Consider the following 18,672-nt stretch of genomic DNA (forward strand, 5'->3'; position numbering starts at 1 on the left):
CATCTATTTCTTAAATAAGGTTATGGAGGAAATCAACCATCTTTACCTCAAGTATATTAAGACAAAAATACAATGATTTAATATATACTTATAAAGGTGAATTAATAAAAATTTTCAGCTGGTCCAACGAATTGTTTTAATAGTGATAGTTTGATTATAACATGTTTTTTTTCTCCGAGGACATGGTCTTTACCTTAGACCTTGAAATTGAGAGAATTTACTATGAATTAAGAACACTGGTCATGAGGAATGCAGAAATAGTATTGATTGAATTGTTATGCGGTAAACATTTTTATAGGCTTTCTCACAATCTATACAGAGAATTTCCAAAATAATATTGTGACATCTTTCCTTGGGAAAAAAAAGAAATTGAGTCAACTTAATATCTTTACATTTAGATGTTAGCTTTTGATACTACTAGAGGAAAGTAAAGATAAATCCATACTGCTCCACCAAAAAAAAAGTGTCAGTTAAGAATATTACTAAGTCTAGACTGCATAAGTAAGATAAAACAGTCAAGCCAATAATAGATCCCTTCTTCTTTAAGAAAACAATTATTCAGTAAAAGGTTTCACTTCTCACATAACTTTGAGGGAGATGCATTCTCTTTCAGATTCGTAACACCAAGGGAGCAAGGAGCCTAAATGTAGGAGCCTGGTTGTGAATTGAGACTAGAGCTGTCAGGACACTCCTCCTATTTAGATGAAACTCTAAGCCCATACAAGCCAAGCCATTTGGTCTTATTTATTTATTTATTTAGAGACTGAGTCTAGCTCTGTCGCCCAGGCTGGAGTGCAGTGGCGAGATCTCGGCTCACTGCAAACTGGATCTCCCAGGTTCAAACCATTCTCCTACCTCAGCCTCCCGAGTAGCTGGGACTACAGGCACCTGCCACCACGCCAGGCTAATTTTTTTGTATTTTTAGTAGAGACGGGGTTTCACCATGTTAGCCAGGATGGTCTCGATCTCCTGACCTCGTGATCTGCCCACATCAGCCTCCCGAAGTGCTGGGATTACAGATGTGAGCCACTGCACCCGGCCACCATTTGGTCTTCTAATGTTTAGCCCTAGAGCAGGAGCAAGCCCTATATTCATGATCTCAAGAAATATCAATCATATACAAGCCACTCCTATCTGGAGGACAAGCAGACCATGAGGCTATTCTGCTTTTAATAAAGGATGAGAATTGTGTTGAATGAAACAAAGGATTAGTGCAAGTCATTCTCTTCAGAGCATTCAATAAACCTTTCTCCTGCCTTTTAAAAATTAATCCATTTAAGTGAGATAGACTTGATTAAAATAAGATCTTTCCCAGAATTCTTAAATCTTGCACCTAATTTCAGGGACTCCATATACTAACAACTTCTGAAACATTACTTACAACTACCTAATATTGATAGTAGCAGGAGACAGAAAAATCCCTACGCAGATGGGGCAGGTCCCCAGTGAAACCACACCTTTTGTCATCATGCATTTGATTCATGACATTTTTCTTGTTAGGTTATATTTGCTAGGAGTGAATAGTCTGAGAATTTCTTACACAAATGTAATGAAAAATATAAAGTGTTCATACTAGGAAAGGAATGAAAATGATGAATAGAAAAAGAATTTCTACTCTTAAGTTTGTGACGTCAAAACGTTTATAATAAAAAATAATTTATATGATGTTTTCTGTTATTTGGCTTCTACAGATTTAAATAAATAAATAAATTTATTTATTTAGAGGCGGAGTCTCGCTCTGTCGCCCAGGCTGGAGTGCAGTGGCGAGATCTCGGCTCACTGCAAACTCTGTCTCCCAGGATCACGCCATTCTCCTGCCTCTCCCAAGTAGCTGGGACTATGGGCACCTGCCACCACGCCCGGCTAATTTTTTTTGTATTTTTAGTAGAGACAGGGTTTCACCATGTTAGCCAGGATGGTCTCGATCTCCTGACCTCGTGATCTGCCCACCTCAGCCTCCCAAAGTGCTGGGATTACAGATGGATTATTTATTTATTTATTTATTTATTTATTTATTTAGAGGCAGAGTCTCGCTCTGTTGCCCAGGCTGGAGTGCAGTGGCCAGATCTCAGACAGTTTAAAGCCTGTAGAATATTTTTCATTACATTGTGTAAGAAATTCTCAGGCTTTAAACTATCAAGGACAGTTTAAAGCCTGTAGCCTGGCTACAAGTCTCAGATAAATCTATGGACTGGATTGAGAACCTCTCTTCCCATTTGGCGTGCTTTCCTCTGATTGATCCCTACACTTCACCTATTTTGCATACACCTTTCCTTCCCTAATTGGTTTTTTAACATTACCATGCCCATGTTTGAGTGGTGCGTTTTTTTGTTTTGGTTTTTGATTTTTTTTTTTTGTACACTCACAAACCAATCACCACGCACTCACCCATTCTGAGCCCATAAACGCCCCAGATCCAGCCACACTGAGAGAGGGACTGCCTGACTTTGGGTGGGGAGGACTAACCATCTTCAGGTGCAGGACTACTGCTTCGAGTCCCCTCTCCACTGACAGCTGTTCCATTGCTCAATAAAACACTTCTCCGCCCTTCTCACCCTTCAGTTGTCAGTGTAACCTCATTCCTTTTGGAGGCAGGACAAGAACTTGGAACCCACCAAACGTGATTACAAAAAAGTCTGTAACACTGTGACCCTCTGCCCTCCGCTGGCACGGGGTAGCTGCCCCATGTGACAGGAAGCAGTGGTGGTGCTGGAGCAGCCCTGGAGCCACAGGCCAGAGTGGGGCAGTGGGACTGAACGAACTGTAACAGAGGTGGCCTGGGAAACACCCAGCCCAGCTGCAGGCTGAGCATGGGATCCAGGCCAGGGCACAAGCCAGCACAGCCTGCAGAGCCAAGTGGGCGGGGTACCACCAGCAGCAAGTCAAGGGCTGCACAGGGCTTGGATAGGGATATCGCGGGCCACAGAGGTCTCCAGCTGGTGAAGTGGCACCAAAAATATCCTGCATCAATATGGTAAGTACACTGATTAAAAAAAGTTGAAATAATTTGCCCAAGATGATACTCAGGAAATGGCAAGAAAGAGGATTGGAACTCTCAGCAGCCTAATTCCAAAGTTCTTGCTCTAACCCCTTGCTGAGTTTTAGTACCACAGCATTAACTATAATTATGTGGTGACGATGTGGAGAGGGAAGACATTTCTCACCTTCTCCTGCAATTTCAATAAGTTATTTGAATTCTTTGTGGATCCTCCTCTTGACTTCAAAGTATTGGGGTTGATTTGTTTGTTTTACACCTGTGTGCACATGCAAACACACACAAACGTGTGTGTGTGTTTCTGTGTGAGTATTAAAAATACATGCCATTTATTGAAACTATTCAATATGGACACATTCTCTCAGCATTACTTTGAGTTGAGAGCAATTGAGGAGTAGATACAAAGAAAATCTGTCTGTCCTCCCCTCTCTATCAGAAAAAGCAAGAGTATTCTTAATCACTGGAGACAGTTCTAAACTCATCAGACTAGAGAAAGCACCGCTGGAATCTATGTAGCAAACCTTGCTAAAATAACCTTCTTTCATTGGTTTCTATCATATTCTTGCCTTCTCACAGCTGCTGTCCCTAAAAACTGGAAGCACTTTTCTTTCCCTTGTAATTCCAGTACAAATGTATTTTTCCTTCCTCAAGACACTTCATATTCCCCAAGTCCTAACCCCCTCTTTGGGTTACTCATCCACTGAGTACCCCCAGTTGCATAATGCCCGCTAATAAGCTTCTTATTAGCTTTTTTGTTTGTTTTTCTCGTGTTAATTTGCCTTTTTCTGTCTAATTTTCGGAAAAGTGCTTCCAGGTTTTAGGGACAGCAGCTGTGAGAAGGCAAGTATATGGTAGTCAATGAACCCAAGATGAGTAGAGGAAAAACTCCTCAACACTTACACTTCTTTTGGAAGTCCTCTTGAGTCTTAAACAGAAGAGAGGGCTCATATGCATGAGCAAAGAATTTTTTAAATCTTAGAATAAGGATTTTAAAAAAATAAACATTTCCACTTTCAAATAAACATCCCTCTAAAAACCTTCAAAGTATTAAATCATGGATACATTAGTTATTGCATAGGATAAAAAAGGTGAACCCTTTATGATTAATCATTCATCACAATATTAAAAAATGAGATGCTATAAATATGCTCACAAGGTTATACATTATAATACTACATACTGAATGCTTTTCCAGAGAAAAGAAAGAAAAGTAAAGCATTAAGCAATAAAAAAAGAAAACTGTAAGAGGAGATATGGGAGTATTAATAATAACCAAAGATACATCAATCTTTTAGAAGTCTTGGATAATGGAATTTTATAGTAAATCTCTATCTATATCTAATAAACAACCTTGGTTTTCAATTTAAAACCCTATGTTTATGCCAACAGAACTGACAAGTCCTACCAAGATTAAAAGAAAATTATTTGTCATTCAAGACCTCTCAACTTGCTAAGGAAACAGAAATATTAAAGATAACTTACTAAAAGGTATATTCAAAAATGCCATCTATTTAACAATATTGCATTTGGATAAGAAAAAAATTACAAACTTTGAGATCTTCAAAAATAAAAAAAAGAAAAAAATCATTTCTTTTGATTCACTTAAAGCTACTACCTGCCATTCTGCTTTCAGAGTTTCAACAAAGGCATAGGCTGAGTGTTCTGGCTTACACCTATAATCCCAACATTCTGGAAGGCCAAGGCAGGGAGATCACTTGAGTCCAGGAGTTTGAGACCAGTCTGGGCAACATGGCAAGACTCTGTCTTTACGAGAAATTAAAACTTACCCAGATGTCGTGGTGCACACCTGTAGTCCCAGCTACTTGGGAGGCTGAGGTGGGAGGATTTATTTAACCTAGAAGGTTGAGGCTGCAGTGATCCATGATTGTACCTCCGCACTCAGCCTGGGTGAGACTCTGCCTCAAAATAAATAAATAAATAAGTAAACAAAAACATAAACCAAATACATAAATAACATCATCAATATCTGCACACAGTAAAACAGTTTTATTATTTAATTATAAATTCAAAAACAGGAATTAAATATTCTAGTACCTTCTAACACTGAAGAATGTAAGGCTCCAAGAGCCTGGTACCTACGGAGAAAACGGAAAATGGCTGTCAGAAACAAACCCCAGGAACACTCAACAGAGACTACACTGAAAGTACTAGAAATGTACATGAACACAGAACTATCCCCAAGAAAACTGTATAAAATCAATTAAGAAAAACAATAAAATCTAGCTGGGCTTATAGCAAAATCAGCAGTAATTATTAATCCAGCTTGCTCTTTGGCCCACTTTCTTATAGCTAGTAGCTGTTTATTATGTACCCCTTGTCACAATATATTGTGTTTTTTGTTTGTTTGTTTTATAGGTAAAATCTAAAACAAATAAAATAATAAAATTTCTCTTTAAATTTTTCCCTTTATATTTTGCATATTAATAAAAGCTACTTGTCTGAAGGGTCCAGCAATGAACTGACTCACAGAAGAATGCAATATCCACATTCTGATGATTTTATCCCCCTTACCTCGACCAATCAACAACCCCAACTTTCCAGCCCGTCACCTTCCACAATCCTCTTAAAGATCCTTGAGCAGCACCCCTTAAGGAGACAGATTTGAGGCTTGAGGATTCCTCCCATCTCATTGCTTGGTAGCCTTGCAGTTATTATACTCTTTCTCTGCTGCAATCTCCACTGTCTCAGGATATTGATATGTTTCTGCACAGCGGGCATACAAACCTGACAGTTTTGTAACGAATATATCATCTGAACCTCTAGCCTATGAAGAAACACTTTTCTTAGCCATCCTACAAAGTCCAGAGTGTGATGCTTTAATATTAATTTAGACGATAAGCTGGCAATCTTGTAAGCATATAACATCTATTGACTTCCTATTATGAATGAGGCTCAATGCACAGCTCTGAGGATTCAGAGATAAATATGGAATGAATATTGCCTTATAAGAGGAGATAATCTAGTTGGAAAACAAACTCATGGCAAAGACAATGTTGAAATCATAATGCAAAAGATGCTATAGCCATCATAATTACTGATAATGGAAAATGGTATCATTGTAATTGAAACATTTATTACATGTTTACAATGTGCAAGGCACATGTAATGTCAAAGCAATTTACAAGTATTCACTCACTGACTCCTCTATGAGACAAGTACTATTATTATAAATACCTTATTTTGCTGATAAGGAATGGGAGGTTGAGGAAGTTAAGGATATCCAAAAAATAAAGGACAGACTATATGATCAAACCCAGCCTGAGGCCTGGACTATCAAACATGCTGTTGTTCTGCCAATGAGTAAGATGTCTATGGAAGCCTAGGGCAATGGAAGGGGAGAAAAAAAAATATCCAGTTCCTTTTCTCAGTTCTCATAAGTTCTTAGCTGGGATACCTCTGTAATGAAAGACAGATTAATGAAAGGGAAAGGTTTACAAATTTATTAATGGGCTTATGGACATGGAAGTCATACTACAAGGTATGAGGCTCAAAGGAGGGGTCAAATAACTGAAGCTTTCGTTATACCCTCAGGTTACAGAAAGAATAGAGGCTTGGAGGTCCTGCGGACAGGGAAAGGTGGTATCACAGGTTATAGGAGAGTAAAGGAAAGAAAGTGTGTCAAGCAAAGCCTATCTTGTTATGCACATGAAAATATTTCAGGTAATCTGAGAGCTGCCCTCAAAAAGAATAGATGGTAGCTTTTGGTAAAGGCTTCTCTGTCAGACCTTTAAAAGTTTGAGACTTTGAGTCTCTTTTTTCTGTGAGTTAACCTTTCCTAGATCCAAGGGGTACCTCAGAGAAAACCTGTTTTCATCTGTTGTTTACTTCATTTCACTAACATAGATTTCCTCTACAGATGCAAATTTCCCACAAAACAGGCAGCTTTTCAGGGCTATGTTTATGTTTTGCGGTCCCTCTGAATAGCCATATTAAAACATGCCAAAGAAGTATATTTTGGGGTAAAATATTCTGGTTTTCTTCACAAGGGTACTTAGAATCAACTGGGGTATGGGAAAGGTTTTCTGGGAAGAGGGTATTCCGGGAAGTAGGAACAGGGAGCAAGAGTGTGGAGGTATGAAGTAGTCTGAGGTATCTGTCTCATTAATACAGCGTGAACTATGAGTTAGCTGGTGAGTTGAGTGAGGTTGGGGGCCTAGATGGATCAGGGGTGGTTTGGATGTTTTACCTTTTTCTTGTAGGCTACAGAGAGCCTATAACAAAATTTCTAATAGGGGAGTAAATAATATATTTGCATTAAGAGAGATCTGCTCAGTAACTATGTTTGAGCAGCATGGGGAACAGTTTTAAGTAGGCAAGACTGGAAGTGTCAGAGGTTTTGAACCAGAGCAACTCCATCTTCAATAGGTGCTGGGTAAAATAAGGCTCAAACTACTGGTTGCATTCCCAGATGGTTAAGACATTCTAAGTTGCAGGATGATGGCACAAGATACAGGTCATAAAGACCTTGCTGATAAAACAGGTTGTAGTAAAGAAGCTGCCTAAAACCCACCAGAACCAAGATGGTAACCAGAGTGAGCTCTGGTCATCCTCACTAATACACTCCCACCAGCACCATGACAGTTTATAAATGTCATGGCAATGCCAGGAAGTTACCCTCTTTGATCTAAAAAGGGGAGGAATGAATAATCCACCCATTATTTACCATATAATAAAGAAATAACCATAAAAATGGGCAACCAGAGGCTGTGTCTATGGAATAGCCATTCTTTTATTCCTTTACTTTTCTAATAAACTTGCTTTCACTTTACTCTATGGACTCACCCTGAATTATTTATTATGCAAGATCCAAGAACCCTCCCTTAGGGTCTGCATCCAGACCCCTTTCCAGTCACAGAAGGATAAGATGAGAGCTGAATAGGACCAACAGCAGAAGACAGTGTTGTTAACTTTGGATTGTATAGCCTAACACAATGTAAGTGCTAAGGATATGTTAAACTTTCACACTTCTCCTTCAAATAGCCCAGCCCTTAAGTGATATGCCATTAGTCTAAATATCATGCATTTCCTCCCCCACCCCTCAATCAATATAACATAAATCTAGCATAGGGATTAGATAATTCTTTCAAATAAGCAAAAGATATAGATACGTATTTTATCATATTTCCAGACCACAGAGAAAAGAAGAAAATTCAGATGCCCAACACCCCAGTCCATTTTCTCAATGCTGGTGCCTGCCTCCTCAGCAAGTAACAAAACTCCCAAACTCACGGGCATTAGGATGCTGGGGAAATGACTAACACAAAAGGGAGCTGGAAAATTAAAGTGCTAGATAAATATTAATACAAATGATTACATAAAATTCTGCATGTTAAATATTTATATTTACCATCTGTTTGATCATTCAAGTTGTTGCTTACAAGATTGGCAGAAAAATGAAAAAACTAATTATTTAATCAGTATGTGAACACCATAACAGAGGCCTTGGAATTAAAAATACAAAAATGCTGCAGTCAGAGAGAATCCCTTTATTTTTGAAATTCTAAAACTACTTACATGTTAATAGCATCTCCGGACTCTATTAAAGGTCAAATAAAACTTGTGAAGAAAAGCTCTCTTTTATACATATATTTGTTTCCTTTTATTTATGACAGCAAAGTTTTCATTAGCAACACAAGAATGCATTCTCAAGAATGGATTCCTTTCACATAGTCTTGTTTTTTAAAGCATCAGCCTTAAGTAACTAAATATAATTGTTTAACTTTTTTATATGACACAATAAAAATCATCTAAGCTATAAACTTTTAGAAATATAATTTGACCTAAGTACTGACTGGTTTCTCATTACTTTAAAAGTGTATTTTGGCCAAAAAGGTGATTACCACAATTGCATTATTTTAGATAGTTCTATGGTCTGAATGTTGGTGTTTCCACAAATTCATAGGATGCAACCTAAAACCCAACGCAATAGAACTAAGAGGTGGGGCATTTGGGATGAGATTAAGTTATGAGGGCTCCACTCTCATAAATTTTGGTACCCCAATAAAAGAGGCTCAAGGGATCTCCCTTGCCCTTTCCACCATGTGAAGTCATAGTTAGAAGGCACCATCTTATAAGGCAGGCAGCAAACCCTCATCAGACACGAAATCTGCTGAAACCTTGATCTTGGACTTTCCTGCCTCTAGAAGTGTGAGCAGTAATTTTCTGTTCCTTATAAATTACATAGTCTAAGGTATTTTCTTATATAGTAGCTCAAGTGGACTAAGATAGAGAGATTTTCTAATGTATATCTATCTTTATTGTTTATCTTAAATTATTATTCCTGTTTTATATATATAACTCCTTCCACTAAGATTCTTTAATATTTTTTGTCACTGGATGATAACATGCCAAATAAAATGTGTGCTAGTTTAACGTTTTCACATGGTTAACAAAACAGGTTATGTTTAATGCTTGACACCAAAGTATCCACATGTTAATAATTCCCTAGATATATCAGGTTTCTGTAATAAAACATCCAATTGATGGGTTATGATTTTTATTTTTTATTTATATTATTATTCTGTGTCACACCTACAACATGTTCACTAGCTCCAAATCAAGGACAGAATAGCCTCAGTGAATAATTATTGATAAATATACTGAATCTGATTTCAGTGAAGCACTGGGTAAAATATTCCTGTCTTCTTTCTGTGTGTTTATTACTCTTTACTGAAATACAACCTGTCAAAACCTAGAAGCAGCAGTAGAAAAACAAGAGGAATCTCCTCCTCTCTGGGCAGGGCATCTCTGGAAAAAAGGCAGCAGCCCCAGTCAGGGGCTTATAGATAAAACTCCCATTTCCCTGGGAAAGAGCACCTGGGGGAAGGCACAGGTGTGAGCACAGCTTCAGCAGACTTAACTGTTCCTGCCTGCTGACTCTGAAGAGAAAGGAGATCTCCTGGCACAGTGCTTGAGCTCTGCTAAGGGACAGACTGCCTGCTCAAGTGGGTTCCTGATCCCTGTGCCTCCTGATGGGGAGACACCACCCAGCGGGGATTGACAGACACCTCATACAGGAGAGTTTCAGCTGGCAACTGGCGGGTGCCCTGCTGGGATGCAGCTTCCAGAGGAAGGAGCAGGCAGCAATTTTTGCTGTTCTGCAGCCTCCGCTGGTGATACCCAGGCAAATAGGGTCTGGAGTGGACCTCGAGCAAATACCAGCAGACCAGCAGAAAAGGGGCCTATTAGAAGGAAAACTAATAAACAGAAAGCAATAGCATCAACATCAACAAAAAGGATGACCATGCAAAAACCACATCTGAAGGTCACCAACATCAAAGACCAAAGGTAGACAAATCCATGAAGATGAGGAAAAACCAGCAAAAAAAAAAAAGCTGAAAATTCCAAAAAACAGAATGCCTCTTCTCCTCCAAAGGATCACAACTCCTCGCCAGCAAGGGAACAAAACTGGACAGAATGAGTTTGACGAATTAACAGAAGTAGGCTTCAGAAGGTGGGTAATAAACTCCTCCAAGCTAAAGGAGTAAATTCTAACATAAGGCAAGGAAGCTAAGAACCTTGATAAAAGGTTATGGGAAGTGCTAACCAGAATAACCAGTTTAGAGAAGAACACAAATGACCTGATGGAGCTGAAAAACATAGCATGAGAACTTCATGAACAAGTATCAATAGCTGATTCTATCAAGCAGAAGAAAGGATATCAGAGATCGAAGATAAATTTAATGAAATAAAGCATGAAGACAAAATTAGGGAAAAAAGAATGAAAAGGAATGAACAAAGCCTCCAAGAAATATGGGACTATGTGAAGAAATCAAACCTACATTTGATTGGTGTACCTGAAAGTGACAGAGAGAATGGGAAGACACAGACTGGCAAATTGGATAAAGAGTCAAGATCCATCAGTGTGCTGTATTCAGGAGACCCATCTCATGTGCAAAGACACACATGGGTTCAAAATAAAGGGATAGAGGAATAATTACCAAACAAATGGAAAGCACAAAAAAGCAGGGGTTGCAATCCTAGTCTCTGATAAAACAGACTTTAAACCAACAGAGATCGAAAGAGACAAAGAAGGACATTACATAATGGTAAAGGGATCAATGAAATAAGAAAAGCTAGCTATCCTAAATATATCTGCACCCAGTACAGGAGCACCCAGATTCATAAAGCAAGTTCTTAGAGACCTACAAAGAGACTTAAACTCCCACACAACAGTAATGGGAGACTTTAACACCCCACTGTCAATATTAGACAGATCAATGAGATAGAAAATTAATAAGGATATTCAGGACTTGAACTCAAGTCTGGACTGAGCAGACCTAATAGACATCTCCAGAACTCTCCACCCCAAATCAACAGAATATACATTCTTCTCAGCACCACATCACACTTATTCTAAAATTGACCACATAATTGGAAGTAAAACACTCCTCAGCAAATGCAAAAGAACAGAAATCGTAACAAACAGTCTCGCAGACCATACTACAATCAAATTAGAACTCAGGATTAAGAAACTCACTCAAAACCACACAACTACATGGAAATTGAACAACCTACTCCTGAATGACTACTGGCTAAATAACGAAAAGCAGGCAGAAACAAAGATGTTCTTTGAAACCAATGAGAACAAAGACACAATGTACCAGAATCTCTGAGACATTTTATGAGGCCGGCATCATCCTGATACCAAAACCTGGCAGAGACACAACAAAAAAGGAAAATTTCAGGACAATATCCTGGATGAACATCAATGCGAAAATCCTCAATAAAAATACTGGCAAACCGAATCCAGCAGCACATCAAAAGTCTTATCCACCAGGATCAAGTAGGCTTCATTCCTGGGATGCAAGGCTGGTTCAACGTATGTAAATCAATAAACATAATGCATCACATAAACAGAATCAATGACAAAAACCACACGATTACCTCAATAGATGCAGAAAAAGCCTTTGACAAAATTCAACAGCCCTTCATGCTAAAAACTCTCAACAAATTAGGCATTGATGGAATGTATCTCAAAATAATAAGAGCTGTTTATGCAAAACCCACAGCCAATATCATACTGAATGGGCAAAAACTGGAAGCATTCCCTTTGAAAAATGGCACAAGAGAAGGCTGCCATCTCTCACCATTCCTGTTCAACATAGTAGTGCTGGCCAGGGCAGTCAGGCAAGAGAAAGAAATAAAGGGTATTCAAATAGGAAGACAGGAAGTCAAACTGTCTCTGTTTGTAGATGTCATGATTGTATATTTAGAAAACCCCATCGTGGCTTGATGCTGTGGCTCATGCCTGTAATCCCAGCACTCTGGGAGGCCAACATGGGCAGATCATGAGGTCAGGAGATTGACACCATCCTGAATAAATGGTGAAACCCCATCTCTACTAAAAATACAAAAAATTAGCCAGGCATGGTAGCAAGTGCCAGTAGTCCCAGCTACTCCGGAGGCTGAGACAGGAGAATGGCATGAACCCAAGAGGAGGAGCTTGCAGTGAGCCGAGACTGCACCACTGCACTCTAGCCTGGGCGACAGAGCAAGACTCCATCTCAAAAAAAAAAAAAAGAAGAAGAAGAAAACTCCATCGTCTCAGCCCGAAATCTCCTTAAGCTGATAAGCAACTTCAGCAAGTCTCAGGATACAAAATCAATGTGCAAAAATCACCAAAAACAAACAGAGAGCCAAATCATGAGTGAAATCCCATTCACAATTGCTACAAAGAGAATAAAATACCTAGGAATACAACTTACAAGGGATATTGAGGACCTCTTCAAGGAGAACTACAAACTACTGCTCAAGGAAATAAGAGATGACATAAACAAATGGAAAAAACATTCCATGCTTATGGATAGGAAGAATCAGTATCGTGAAAATGGCCATACTGCCCAAGGTAATTTACAGATTCAATGCTATTCCCATCAAGCTACCATTGACTTTCTTCACAGAATTAGAAAAAACTACTTTAAATTTCATATGAAACCAAAAAAGAGCCCATGTAGCCAAGACAATCCTAAGGAAAAAGAACCAAGCTGGAGACATCATGCTACCTGACTTCAAACTACACTACAAGCCTACAGTAACCAAAACAGCTTGTTACTGGTTCCAAAACAGATATATAGACCAATGGAACAGAACAGAGGCCTCAAAAAAAAACACCACGCATCCACAACCATCTGATCTTTGACAAACCTGACAAAAACAAGCAATGGGAAAGGATTCCCTATTTAATAAATGGTGTTGGGAAAACTGGCTAGCCATATGCAGAAAACAAACTGAACCCCTTCCTTATAACTTATACAAAAATTAATTCAAGATAGATTAAAGATTTCAATGTAAGACCTAAAACCATAAAAAACCTAGAAGAAAACCTAGGCAATACCATTCAGGACATAGGCATGGGCAAAGACTTCATGACTAAAACACCAAAAGCAATGTCAACAAAACCCAGAATTGACAAATGGGATCTAATTAAACTAAAGAGCTTCTGCACAGTAAAATAAACTATCATCAGAGTGAACAGGAAACCTAGAGAATGGGAGAACACTTTTGCAATCTATCCATCTTACAAAGGGCTAATATCCAGAATCTACAAGGAACTTAAACAAATTTACAAGAAAAAAACAACCCCATCAAAAAGTGGCAGAAGATATGAACAGACACTTCTCCAAAGAAGACGTTTACATGGCCAAAAACATGAAAAACAGCTCATCATCACTGATCATCAGAGAAATGCAAATCAAAACCACAATGAGATACTATCTCATGCCAGTTAGAATAGTGATCATTAAAAAGTCAAGAAACAGCAGATGCTGGAGAGGATGTGGAGAAATAGAAATGCTTTTACACTGTCAGTGGGAGTGTAAATTAGTTCAACCATTGTGGAAGACAGTGTGGCGATTCCTCAAGGATCCAGAACTAGAAATACCATTTGACCCAGCAATCCCATTACTGGGTATATACCCAAAGGATTATAAATCATGCTGATATAAAGACACATGCACATGTGTGTTTATCACAGCGCTGTTGACAATGGCAAAGACTTAGAACCAACCCAAATGCCCATCAATGATAGACTGGATAAAGAAAATGTGGCACATAAACACCATGGAATACTATGCAGCCATAAAAAAGGATGAGTTCATGTCCTTTGCAGGGACATAGATGAAGCTGAAAACCATCATTCTCAGCAAACTAACACAGGAACGGAAAACCAAACACCGCATGTTCTCACTCATAAGTGGGAGTTGAACAGTGAGAACATATGGGCACAGGGAGGGGAAAATATCACACACCAGGACCTCTTGGGGGTTGGAGGGCAAGGGGAGGGATAGCATTAAGAGAAATACTGAATGTATATGACGGGTTGATGTGTGCAGCAACCACCATGGCACATGGATTCGTATGTAACAAACTTGCACATCCTGCACATGTATCCCAGAACTTAAAGTATAATAAAAATAGAAAATAAAAAATAAAAGAAAAAGAAAAAGAAAAACAGTAGGAATCAATGACCTGAAGTGTCAGGAAATTGCATCTACAACCACTGAATACTCACCCAATGCACCAGCCTGTTAAGACCACAAGACTACATGGAAATTTAAAATGGGGAAACCCAGATTTCAGAGCCTAGAAACCACTAAGTATGTTGTTGTGACTCAGAAGACAATGCCCCAAAATGAAGGCCTCAAAGCAAAATTTTCTCTGACCTTCCCCTGTCCTCCTCTCAGTCCCATGATCCCCCAAGCCTAGCCATAGAAACTAGAATCCTCTTCCCAAGGTGGGTCATAGGACACAGATCCCTTTTCCACAAAGCCAGCTATAAAAGCTAAAAGTATTATTCTAACTTTCCTTCCACCTTTATGTATACAAACTGACCGCAGAAAAATTATCTGATCTGCCTTGTTTTACTATAGTTACAAGAACCCCATTCCAGAGAGGGTCTGCCTCACACCCAGATGGAAGAAACGCATGCTCAGGGAGGCCAAGAAGACTCTGGCTGGGTTTCCCCAAACAGTCTATTAGCATTTTTGCTCAATCATATTTCTACACAGCTGTCTATACTTTGTTAAACCTAAATATAAAAATGGACAATTTCCCCTGTATCTTTGGGTCCTTATTCTGCAGGCTCCTGTGTCACATAAAACTATGATCAAAATAAATGTATATGCCTTTTCTCCTATTAATCTGCCTCTTGTCAGTGATTTTCAGCAAACCTTCGAAGGGCAAAAGGGAAATTATCTTTTGGCCCTGACAATGGCTTCAGAGTAAATCTGAATCACAAACAAAGCAAGCCAATCCCCAGCAAATGCAACAACTGAAAGTCAGCAGAAAGAACTGGGTTATTAGCAGGAAGATGAGCAGAAAGGAAATCAGGGGAAGTGATCAAATATCTTATAAACTCCCCAAGAACAGGAGTACATGGAGCAACTCTACTAGCAATTTCAAGCAGCTGGGAAGGTGAAGAAAATGTCAGACACACTAACAAGAGTAATGCTTATTTAGAGATGATTGTTTAACTCAACTGGCAGCACCAGAGGCAGAACATTCAGACAGCTTGGCCTTTCGATTTCCTGCCCCAGCCTCTTCAGAAAGTTCTTGTCCATGGTTCTCTTAAGTAAATTCATAACAAATTTAATATTTTACCCATGTCTGTATCTAAAAAAGAAAAAAATGCCAACTCAATAGATAACTTACTGTCATCTTAGCTGAGTAATATAAAAACACAGTAAAACCGACTAATGTAGCAAAATATGCTCACTAAAAAGGCTGAAAATATCCTGAAAATTTATTCAAATTTGCATAAGCATTATTATTTTTTCTGCAACCTTCATGAAAAACTTTTTTTCACTACCTATGTAAAAACCTTATAAGCAATGGTAAAAGAAAATTCAAGTTTATTGTTCCCCTACTAAATGCCAGAAACTGTTCAAGGTGCTTTACATATGTTATCCCATTTAAGTGTTCTTACATTACAACTATGAGGAGACTTTCTCTCACTACACTGAATCTAGGAGACAATATTTTGCAACAGTTGATGGTGCAAGAGAGACTGGAGGTCATAATTACTGTAGACACTTTTATTTGGCAATAGACAACTCATACGCATTTCCTGTTTCAGTTGCAAGTTATTCTCTTGCTTTGTTTAACTGTTACTCCCTATGGTTTTGGCAAGATGATACAAAACTAAGTAATATCATTAATCTCAATTCATGACAAGTTATTTCAACCTAAACTAATACGAATATTTTACATTTAGCTGACAAGAAACGATAGCTTCTAAACACTTCAGAAACAAGAGTAAGGAGTTAGTTAATAATGTACAGTTTGCCAGGATTTGGACAACAGAAGATACATAAATACAGAGAAAGTTCAGCCGCCAGTTAACTGATCCACATGACACAACCCATCTGTGAAGGAAGAAGACTTTCATTCTTTACTACTTAGTTTCAATGGGTTGGCTACGAACATACTATGTAATTATTTGCTGTAATAAAAATAGCCCCTTATGTTTTCTCCATTCTTGAGAGAATGAACTTTCCTAGAGATAAAAAGAGTGAATCATAAACCAGAGTTGACTGACCTTAGTTTTCAACTGTGCCACTCATAAGATATATGGATGAGAGTCATTTCATTACTTAGCATTCTTGTTTATTTAATTGTAAAATGTGAACAATGACACCTCACAATCACAATGGGCAAAAAATTCTTATTTTTTTTTTACCAGACATTGATTTTTTCTACTGCATACAGATTCTGCATAAATTGTTCCTCAAGTAAGAAGGCAGGACAATTAAAGAGAGTTGCTCATAAGCCATAAACTTCAAAACATTCAAAACCAACTCTTTGTAAGTCTCGTGTGGTCCTGTACATAGCTTATCTCTGCCTTCCAAATGCCTTGTGTTAACATTAGAGCTCCATTTTATTCTGAGTCTTTAACATAAATTTTCTTCCTTCACTCATGCAGATCATAAAGTACAGGGAGACAGCTCAGAACACTCCCTTAGGGTAAATGCTCAGGAGAACACTTACCAGTTCTTAGGTTGTCAAAAAGGCATTGTTGTCAGCAAAATGTACAGTAGAGTCTGAAGATAAGTTCAAGGTTCAGTTACTATAGTGGCTTCAAGGGATTTTAGGAAAATGTCAGTACTAATATGAGGTGATGCTTTATCTATTTTTGTCTAGCAAAAAACATCTTGATGGACCTCTTTGAACTTGAAAGATAACTACTTTATTTATACCTCTAATACTTCCCAGATTGTGGTTTGGAAAGAGAGGATAAAACAAAGCAAAACCTAAAATGTTCTATATAACTAAGAAAGAAAAATGTGACATTTTTGAGAATAACACAAGATAAATGGGATCATAGGAAAACAAAACAAGGTCCCACAATATGATGGGAGGATGTGGGCATCCAGAGGGACATGGCAAGTGAGAAAGCCATGCATTAACTGATAGCAGGAAGTTTCTAAGAACAGTGACAATATTTTAGTTGAACAGTGATTAATATTTTAGTTTATTTCCAGGCTCTCTGCAGTCACCAAAACTTCAATGAAAGATTGCCAGATGCAACAATCATGTAGTGGAACTATAGAAAAGTGAAGGAAGAGAGATGTAGTCCAGCATGAGATGAAGCCAAGCAAGAAAAAAAGACAGCAGCAGCAAATTCTCAGAGTAACAGCTAAGACAAGAGAATTGGCATTGACTGAAATAGATGGAAGGTGATATGATTAGGGTTTGTGCTGCTGTAAAGATATAGAAAATGTGGAAGTGACTTTGAAATGGGTAACAGGCAGAGGTTTGTACTTCCTAGAGTCTTGGAGGACTCAGAAGACAAGAAGACGTAGGAAAGTTTGGAACTTCCTAGAGACTCGTTGAATGGCTTTGACCAAAATGCTGATAGTGATATGGACAATACAGTTCAGGCTGAAGTGATCTCAGTGGAGATAAACTTGTTGGGAACTGGAATAAAAGTGATTCTTGCTATGCTTTAGCAAAGGTAACCTCTTCTCCCCATTATCCAGGAATTAACAAAGGGTCATTTTGCCCCTGCCCTAAACATCTGTGCAGTTTTGAACTCAACGGAGATGATTTAGGGTACATGGCAGAAGAAATTTCTAAGCAACAAAGCATTCAAGATGTGACTCAGGTGCTCTTAAAATCATTTAGTTTTATGTATTAACAAAAAGATGATTTCGAATTGGAACTTACGTTTAAAGGGGAAGCAGAGCATAAAAGTTTAGAAAATTTGCAGCCAGACAATGCAATAGAAAAGAAAACCCTATTTTCTGAGGAGAAATTCAAGTCAGCTGCAGAAATTTGCATAAGTAATGAGGAGTCAAATGTTAATCTCCAAGACAATTGGAAAAATGTCTCCAGGGCATGTCAGAAAACTTCATGGCAGGCCCTCCCATCACAGGACCAGAGGTTCAGGAGGAAAAAAGAGTTTCACGGGCCGTGACCAGGGCCTTGCTGCTTTGTGCAGTTTTGGGACTTGGCGTCATGCATCCCAGCTGTGGCTAAAAGGGCCAATGTATAGGTCAGGTTTCAGAGGGTGCAAACCCTAACACTTGACATTTCCACATGGTGTTGAATGTGGAGGTACACAGAAGTCAATAATGAAGATTTGGGAACTTCAGCTAGATTTCAGAGGATGTAAGGAAATGCCTGAATATTGAGGCAAAGTTTTCTGCAGGGATGGA

Source organism: Macaca nemestrina, chromosome 4 (assembly GCF_043159975.1).
Source record: "Macaca nemestrina isolate mMacNem1 chromosome 4, mMacNem.hap1, whole genome shotgun sequence".
Lineage (NCBI taxonomy): Eukaryota > Metazoa > Chordata > Mammalia > Primates > Cercopithecidae > Macaca > Macaca nemestrina.